This window comes from Toxorhynchites rutilus, chromosome 3, assembly GCF_029784135.1.
Source record: "Toxorhynchites rutilus septentrionalis strain SRP chromosome 3, ASM2978413v1, whole genome shotgun sequence".
Lineage (NCBI taxonomy): Eukaryota > Metazoa > Arthropoda > Insecta > Diptera > Culicidae > Toxorhynchites > Toxorhynchites rutilus.
The window spans coordinates 157,966,883-157,977,257 of record NC_073746.1 but is presented as its reverse complement, the minus strand read 5'-3'; positions in this window follow the sequence as shown (position 1 = coordinate 157,977,257).

The following is a 10,375-nucleotide window of genomic DNA, read 5'->3' as shown; positions in this document are numbered from 1 at the left end:
GATTTTGGCGAGTTACATACTTAACGAACCGGAAATTCCCTAAGATTTGTTTAATATGCTATACATTCGAATCCCCTGGTTTGTAAATGGTTAAAACTCATGAAAACTTTAAGCGTTTCCATTTTCCCATACATTTGTTCTGTCCATTTGTGTGCATTCCCGAACAGAGCTGTCAATAACGAGCAACGAAGGAGGAATTGTAGAATTTAAAGTCTCCGTGAACAAAGGAAAAGAAGAATAATGAAGAAGAACACTTGCCTAGAGTATAAACAGTGGATCTCGCTGAGGTAAAATTTTATTCGGCATCGGACTGTTGAGCAATCCAGATCACTTTACTTTCGCTGCGCTTCGATCTAAGATTGGACTCCACCAGTGGTAATCCAACTTGGATATCGTCGTGTGGTTTTTTCAGTTCGTTTCTCGCGTTATTCGTATCGTGTGTTTTTCTTTCCGCGTCATAAATTAGGCGCTTCGCGTAATGTTTGATGAGCAAGAAGAAGAGGAAGGCAGGCTCGAGCCCGGCAAAAAACGAACGCATTCCCGGGGTCAAAACAATTTCGAGGCAAGCATCATCTAATGAGGCACGCGATGTTGGTGCAGTGAAAAGCGCTCGCATTGAACCGAGCCTTCGCGAGTGTGACACCGCATCGAACAACAGCGAAGTAGGCGACTTCAGCGCGTCGGTCGGAAATGTAAACGCCGTTACCCAGGCAGCAACCAAAATCAAGCTTCCCCGTTGGTGGTGAAGGCGGTCGCTGTTGACAAACTCATCAGCGAACTCGCATCGATGGGTGTTACAGCAGAGTACAAGCTGTGTGGCATAATTCAGTCTTTTTCCAAGCATGGCTTCGTTGGTGCCTTTGATATTGCATCAATGCATTAAACTGACGTTATGGCGAAGCAGGCGTTAAGGTAGTGCGCCAAAAAATTATTTGGGGAATACCAGGCATCTTGAATGTCGTACTGGAATGTTATAATTTATTCGGGTTCGCGTGCCAGTCGCAAAACTGCCTTCAACTAGGATTGCATTTGCGCTAATCTTGATCATAATGAAGCAATGCTACTGTTTTCGAGGTTGTTGATATTAACAAAAAGAGTTTATTTTGCTTGTTTAGTCTTAGAGAAGAGAAGAAAAAAGTAAATGTCGTTCTGGAATTTTGTATGTGATTAGGTTTCGCTTGCCAGTAGCAAAACTTCCTCCACTAAGGGTGACAGCTGTGCTTATCTCGAGCATGAGAAAGTAATGTAATTTTTTTCGAGGCCAGCATTATTAACATAAGCGTTTGTTTTGAGAATAGCGCAGAATGATGAGAAGTGTTTATATTCCTAGTAGTTTCAAGCCCCCAATGTATGGCTTTGTATGCATGCTATGACGATCGCTTGGTTTACGTTATATGAACGATGACTAGAGGTGCGATTCCACTGAGGCAATACTAAATAACATGTAGCATGATATTTGATACTTGCAAGTGTTGTCATTGTTGTTGTTTCCATGCGGTGCCAAAGATATATTGATGTAGTTATGAGATGTGGAATAATGGTGCTGGTGCAACATGTATATAATCGACTGTAGCCGAGTCTATGTCAATTGCGGAAAAGGCCACCGGAATAGCGTTCGAGGTAAATTTTCAATGCATTGACATGAAATAAATTGCAACATAAGATCAGCTAGTATATTGTTCTGCGAGGGCAAGAATGAATCATCAATCAATTATCGTCAACTGATTCTACAATGAAAAAACCATCTCAGAAATTATACAACTGTGCAGTTGTTTCTAAAATTCCACAGCATTATAGAATAATATCCGAAGGTATAACCGAGCGACTTATATAAAATAACAGCGTAGTTCTACGTCAACAATGCGGTCGTATCTTGGACACAACCTCCTATATTTTTTTTAGCTTTTAGTGCATTATGTGTATTATTAATATGTTGATTCACAATGAAACCGTTCAACTTAAAAAGAAATTTGAACATATGCGTAGAATGATGTTTTTCGTCAAATATGATCATCTATCACATCCTGAGAGATTCTAGAAAAAAAAATCATGTGAGAAAGGTGTTTTCTGACTTTAAGGGAATGAATCAAAAATTAAATTCTTCTTTTATTTACAATGAACGAAAAATATATGCATAAAAATGAATAAAAAAATCGAGGGGTTATATCCGAGACACGACCGCTTAGAACGGGGGACTACGCAATCTTTTTTTTTAATTTGCTCGAGGGAAAACATAAAACACAAAACGAGCAGAATAGGCAGCCTTTGTTGTTTCGAGCACAGAAAAAATCTGAGAATTTTCCTGGTTTGGTGGTTTGGTTTTTGATCATAGAGATTTTAAACTTTTCAGTTCATTCGTCTCTAGCCTTGAGAAAGGTCCTTGGAAAAACATTACTCTACTCCTGCACTACACCTCCACCCTCATTGCCTTGAGAAAGGCACTCGATCCCTCGTCGTCCAGCTCGTTCAGCAACGATGTTGACCAGTCGGTGTCCACACAAAGAATGATGAGAATTTTCCTCAGAGGAGATGCAATACTTATACGCTACCAACAGCTTACTTACTATGCAAGGGTGGAGTTTACTTCGCAAATATTCTCTTTTCGCTATCCCCCTTCGTTGTTTCTATTCTTCCTCTTCTTTTCCTTTGTTTACGGAGACTTTAAATCTTACGATTCATTCGTCTCCGTTGTTATTCTAGCGGCTGCATACGTTGCCCGTTATTGACAGCTCTGTTCGGGAAAGCACATAAATGAACAGAACAAATGTATGTGGAAATAGGAATGCTTCCAATTTTATCAATGTAAACCATATACAGACTATGGGATTGTAATGTCTAGCATATCCAAAATTCAAGAAGGCGTTACTTTTTGTTCGTAAGTTATGATTTTTCAAAATTAACCGATGATACTAATTTTCCCCCTTATTGTGGTGGAAAAAAGACGTAAACATTGATTTTTCATGCTATGATATGTCAATATTTTTTAGTAGTTGAAGTTATTATCGTAACCGCATGAGCGTTCGGATTTCGATGCATTACTATATTATAGAATCTTATCCATAGAATATGACTTCAATTCGTGAACACTCTTTCTCAGGTATTCTCGGAAAAAATCAAACCATCGTTTCGCGCTGGCCATCAGAGGAAAGCAAGAAGATGGTTTGGCCTTTGTTCTTCTGTGTAATCAATGTGTTGTGTGGCATTACCCAGCAGAAATCCTTGTGAGATGACACATTGATTTAATATGCTGGGAATGATTATGAACCTTCACAAGCTGCATATTCATCATTCGCGATTTGATGATATAGCGCAACCAGCTGGTAGATTCGATTGTGCAATAGTGAAGATGAACCATAAATTATAACGCAAGAGTTCAATAAGCAATATTATGATTTATGAGAGTCGAAGTGTGCTGCTATAGCTGGTGATTCATTTAAATTCACACACGATTATAATCTAGTCAATTCTATGCATTCATACGGAAACACCAAATTGAAGTATTCATTGCAGAACTGAAAATGCTCTAATTTATACTCCAGAAACTTCATTTGTACATTAGAAACATGTTTCACAGACTCATTTAATTCGTGAATGCTCTGTAATCCTGTTGCATGCCGCCACCATTAAGAATTCATGGAAACGCGTACATTTTTCCCTGAATTCTGCTCCGATTTACCATATGGACGCTCATATTCTGACAATCTATAATTATATTCCATTCAACTGGTTCTACATTGTTGCACAACTAAAACGGGTTGGATGATCGTTGCAAAAAATGGTTCCCTACGCGAAGCTTTACTACTTCGATTAGGAGGTCAAGTTGGCGTGCGGAACCGAAAATGAATGCGAACCGCAATGATGGCAAGAAAAAAAATCTAGTTCTCATGAGTTTGCAAATCCACATTAAGTAAACACACCGCAATCAACAGACAACCAAGAGACTATTTTCAAATCGATCATCGCACCGACTCGGAATTCACAGCTTCCGAATTAACCGCAAGTTCTCATGGAGCTGGTAAGGTATTAACACTCCGACCAACACACGCCACATCGTAAATTAGAATCGGGCATCACTTTCCATCACCGAGGCCCATCGAAAGCGAAGCCAAACCTGCAACATTTCCATAAAATTGCACACTTTACTGCCGATCGCAGTCAGTAAAAGTGTTGTAAACGTGACCGACCTAATTGGAAAATACAGAAGCTGCGTTTGTGGCTTGACTGGGGGTTGAGTGCAGTGAAATATGGTGATTTAATGGAACCGCGGAGCTTGTCTTCTTCAGGAGGCTCGAAATATCGCTCTGCCGAAGGCTGCGTGTTTCCTAGCAAATAAATACAGATCATGCAACAGATGCGTCTTTCATGCGAAGCACCCGGACTAAGCAATGAGGCTCTCGTGCAAATTGGCCGCCGCATATGGTTTTCTCGGAACGCGTCCTATTACCGAAAATGTTTTTTCAGCTATTCCTGCTAAAATCGTGTACTGGACAGTGCAATGTGGGATTTTTTCTTAACGATGAGAATTCAATTCATTAGCGGCGTGCCCAGTAACGTTCCGCGAAGCGTTAGCTGTCTGAAGAGGTGTTTATTTTGGCATGTGATTAGAGCGAAGCAGATGTTCGATTGCTGGTAGTTAGTTACATTAGTTACAAAGTAATATTCTTTGCTCGGGAGAATAACTTAGGAAGCAGCCTTTTAGTAAAAATAAATGTTTGATTTAGAAATTGAGGAAATATGTCGTTGAAGGTATTGTTCATCAGATGGATACTGCAGGTATCCAATATTCTACGGCAATAACAATTAACTTCGAACGCGTTTTTCTCAAAACTATTTTTTTTCAAACAGGCGTACACGATATCTCAATTTTTACTGATCTGATTTGAAAAAAATCGGAAATCGTGAGAAAAAAGGGTAAAAACGGCATTTCTTTTTCAAACGACCGCCATTTTGTCAAAATACATGTTGTTGACTTGTCGACGTCTGGTGGTGACTTTCAATCTGGGGCCATAATTTGGGTCCCAAACTCGATGTTTACTTAATTCATGAATCGCCCAGCTTCCTTCAGACTTTTTTTCTGATATGCATGGCGTTTTCCCGGGGTGGAAGAGTCGATTTGCACTCCACCGCCCGCCAGAAAAGGAATCAATATTATTTATTCAATTTATTCATACAAATTCGGTTCATTCTGCACCCCTAAAATCGTGTACTCGGGGGCGGTCCGCACCCCCCGCATCAACCAGTGGACGCCACTGTTACGCGAAATGCATTTTGATTGTAAATGACAAAACCGTAATATTGTTTAGTTTTTCTACAAGCGTTCTCGTTATATTTACCCACTCCGTCCAGAGCAATTTGATTTCTACATCTATTCAGTTATATGAGTCATAGCGTTTCATGTCATGGAAATCAATAAAATAAAATTGTGTTGATATCAATACAATTATTATTTTTACGTTTAATTGGTCTATATTTTTAGATTTAGATTTTTATATACTTTTAAGTACATTGTTGGGGCCCTTAAAGCTCGTTGATGAGTTGACAAACAAATAAATAAATAAATTTAAGTTTTAGCAACTTTAACATTGGTTAAAAAAATTGTATTGCAGAGTTCGGAACACTGATACGGCTGCCTATGCTTTCAAAAATAGTAAACGGAAAAGTATTACATTCAATCAACTCTCCAACGTGAATATATAAAAACAATACGATCAACGAAGAAAAATATTAAGGAATTATCAACATCGAGTTACTGTGCGGAAGAACTTGTTAATACCAAAAGACTCCCAATTCGCATGTGTTATAAATTGGCTCATGTTACGCTTGCGTATGATCAGAATTTTACATCAAATGAAAGTACATTTATATATTAGGCTGTCAAAAAAGTCCTGCGGTATTTTTTTTTGAATTTTCATTTGTTCATAAAATTAGTTACAATCATCTGTTTTAAGTCAAATATGCGCCGTTTTGTTCGATGACTTGTTCCCAACGAGATGCCAACTTCATAATACCCCTGTTATAGAAGCTCGCTTCCTTATTGGCAAAAAACTCGGATAGCCAATTTTCACAGGCTTCTTTTGTGGCTAACTTCTGACTACCTAGATCGTTCGCCATGGACAAAAACAGGTGGTAGTCACTTGGTGGAAGGTCCGGACTATACGGCGGATGCAAAAGAACCTCCCATCCGAGCTCCCGGAGCTTCTGGCGCGTCACCAAAGAAGTGTGTGGCCTGGCGTTGTCCTGATGGAAGACAATGCGGCCTCTGTTTATCAAAGATGGCCTCTTCTTCATGAGTGCTACCTTCAAGCGGTCCAGTTGTTGGCAGTACAGGTCCGAATTGAGCGTTTGGCCATAGGGAAGCAGCTCATAATAGATTATTCCTTGACAATCCCACCAAACACACAGCAGAACCTTCCTGGCCGTTAATGAGGGCTTGGCCACCGTCTGAGCCGCTTCAGCGGGCTTCGACCACGACCGTTTGCGCTTCACGTTGTCGTAAGTGACCCACTTTTCATCGCCAATCACCATCCGCTTCAGAAACGGGTCGATTTTGTTGCGATTCAGCAGCGATTCACATGCGTCGATACGGTCAAAGATGTTTTTTTGCGTCAACGTGTGTGGCACCCATACATCGAGTTTCTTTGTGAATCCAAGCTTCTTCAAATGGTTAATAACGGTTTGATGACTTATCCCCAGCTCTTGGCCGATGCTACGGCTGCTACTATGCCGGTCTTTCTCGGCTAATTCAGCGATTTTGTCGCAATTTTCGACGACAGGCCTTCCGGAGCGTGGCGCATCTTCGACGACCTCTACACCAGAACGAAAACGTTGAAACCATCGTTGTGCGGTGGAAATGGAAACTGTATCGGGTCCATAAACTGCACAAATTTTATTGGCAGCTTGAGATGCATTTTTGCCTTTGTCATAGTAGTACTGTAAAATATGTCGGATTTTTCTCTTTATTTTGCTCCATATTTGCGACACTATAACTCACGAACGACTTAACCAAACAAAACACTGTCAAGGACTATATTATAGCCTTAAAATACCTTTCCAACAAGCTATAGTATGACTCGATACAATGAATACAACTAGAACTACGCGCTTACAACGACACCTCGCGGAAATACCGCAGGACTTTTTTGACAGCCTAATATATATTTATATTTGCAATTGTTCATCGGAACACAACGTTCATACATTTTACTTCGGTATTCAATTGTTATTTTTTTCCAAATGTATTCTAAGACTCGTGTCACTGAAGCGTCACACAGTCTGATAAGTGAATTGGTCTATTTGCGTACAAAAATCAATACAAACGAAACAAATTGATCTTCACACACAAACACTATTACCCCATTTTTACACGTGGTTTTACCTATACCACTACAATGGCTTCCTTCCACCTTCACCTTAATGATCATCTATTAGCACTTTTTAAATTTTAAAATTTAAATAAAAAATTGTTAAAATAGCATTGAAATGTGAGATAGATCTATGCAGTCTGCAATCGGACAAATAGACGGAACTGCTGAAGGGACTAGGAATCATGTTTTTTTTTATTTTGTAGTACAAAGGCTTTAAACTTTTAGGTTGATTTGCCTCGGGCCTTGAAAAAGCAATTTTGAATATTGTCAATGGGGATCTTAGAATTGAACCCACGATCGTTCACTTTTATAAAAGAAATAGTTGCGTGAAGGTTAGGACTAGGTGGTCCTAGTAATAAAAAAGCCACAAGAGGGATGCGTCCGAGACACGACCGCATAGTTGACGTAGGATTCGGTTAGGTTAAGTTCCAAATTTAAAATTTTATTTGCTTGAATTAATCGTATCACTCACTTTACTTGCAAATATAAAAATGCAACCGACTTGCATATATTTGCAATGCCGTTTCCCCCCGGGCTGCTTGGTTTTGATGTCTCTGTTAGGGAACACATTTCGATGGGAGCAAAAGTTTCCCCTACTTTCATGTATTTACAATACCGATTTCCCACAGGCAGCTTGGTTTTGATGTCTCTGTTAGGGACCCGATGCATGTGTCGTCAATTCGACCAATCAGCAGTGGGCATTTCCGTTATGATAGGGGTTGAGATGTTTAGATTGTTCGATAGTTAGTACCATGAGATATATTATTTTCTTCAATATAAAAAAAATTGTTATGAAGTACCAAAATCGATTGACGCAAAAATTTCATCAATCCATCATGAAATGACTGAGCAATAAGCGTTTGAAATTGGACAATTTTCACGATGTGCTCGATTTTTGATTTTCAAATTCCTTTCAAATTCCAAACCCCAATATGTTCCCGAAAGACGTAATCCTCCGTCAAAAAAAAAAAAAACAAGTGAAAATTGTTATACAAATTTTAACAATTTAATATTGCTTTCGGGTCTGCTAATCTGTTAGAAACAATGGATTATATCTGCGATATAACCGCAAGGTGGACGTAGCACTGCCGTTGGCTTAGCAATTAATACGTAACAGGTCTAAGAGCTATATCTTAGAAATGTCATCTTTTGAATGAAGTGTTTATCATACCAATTCGTTTAGCCGTAAAAGAATAATTAACGCTCAAAGGTGGAATCGATTACTCCACGGAAATACCCAGCGCAAATCATACCCCCCAACCCCGACAATTGGATCCGAAAAGATACATTTTGATACCAAACACGATAAAAACTTGCACTTGCACTTTTTTCTCCACCTGCCTTGACAAAGATACTTTATTCGACGCTCCTCGGCAAACCGTGTCTGCTTCCGGACCACCAAACGAAGATCTGTTTCATGGATTTCTGAGTGGACACCAGCATATATACTATTGCCGATTGTTATAAGTTTTAAGTTTTCAAAGCAATTTTTAAGCTGTTGAAACAAGATCTAGAATCAATTATTAATAAGCACATAAATCATATACATTTAATCTTTCGAATAAAATTATTAAAATACCACTTCGTTTAGTTGGAAAAGAATTAAAACCGCATCAAACAATATGGTTTCTTTGATATGGTGGAATATTCTCTACACAATACCAAACCTTTCATTTTCTCCACTTTCAAATCCATAGCCAATGTCACCATCTGTAAACAATCTGTATCGAATTGTCATCCACACGTCGTTTTTCGCTAAAGTCTCTGTTAACTCCGACTGCAGAAAAGAAATGGAATTGTGAGAAGAAAGCAGAATACATAGGCGTTTGAGCGTGACCATCCGCATCTCATATAGCAATAACAATTATATTGATTTTTCAAGCCTGCGCCAACTTATATACGGATTTGTGTGATTTCAATAATCTGTTTTCAAAGCTATTTTTAACTATAGAAACAATTTTTCGAGTCAATAAGTAGCAATCATATACCTCATGGACATTTTATCTTTTGTATGAAATGATTATCATGGATGGATTCCTCCTCGGGATAAACAGCAAAAAACTATCTTCCCAACAATTGGAAACGACGATCGATTGCGACATTTGTAAACAAATAATTTTATGACGCTGCCTTCATCAATGTGATTTTTCTGATATGGTGAAATCTCCACTACACCATATCAAACATTTCGTATTCTTCACTATCAAATCCTTAGTCAATGGCACCCATCTGTATCATATTATCATCGATACTTCGATTTTCGCTAAATGCTTCGTTCACTCCGGCATCAAAAAAGAAATGAAATGGAAGAAAAGAGCATAGTGTTTAAGCGAGTAAGCGAGAACATCTTCCCAATCACAACTAAATGGATTTCCAAGCGGGTGCCAGCTTACATACAGATTTGTGTGATTTCAATAGCCTATTTTCAAAGTTATTTTTAAGCTATTGAAACAAGTTTTCAGGTCAGGTCAATAAACAATCATTTAACTCTTAGCTTTCAAACGTAGTGATTATCATTCAACTCCGTTCAGCCGGCAAAGAGGTATTAGGCGAGGCGTGTGACGCTAACGATTAATCCTGTGTGCTCTTAACGATGTGTTCACACCAGGCTGACGTGCCGTGTGCGAGGTTTTGGCGTGTTGCTAGCGTGCAAACGAAAATACTTCACGCCGGCGATATTTGAACTTCTCCGCTTTTCTCTTGCATATGTTTGTATGTAGCAGAGCTGCACTTTTCATCAAAATCACTGACAACTGACGAGCCACGTTAGTCACTTCCTATTGACGATTTTACGTTGGATTTACAACCAGATGGCGCAGCGAGTAAAATGAGGATGTTTTGTTTTTTTGGTATGAAATTGTGGTTTCATGTATTCTTTCCACGCTGAAAAGGTTAGAAAATTATCATTTTACAATGTGCTCTGTATATTACGAGGAATGGCTTGTTATGAGTATTATAACTTTATTTATTTTTTCAACTAAGTAAACGATGAAGCTGAATCAGCTCATGCG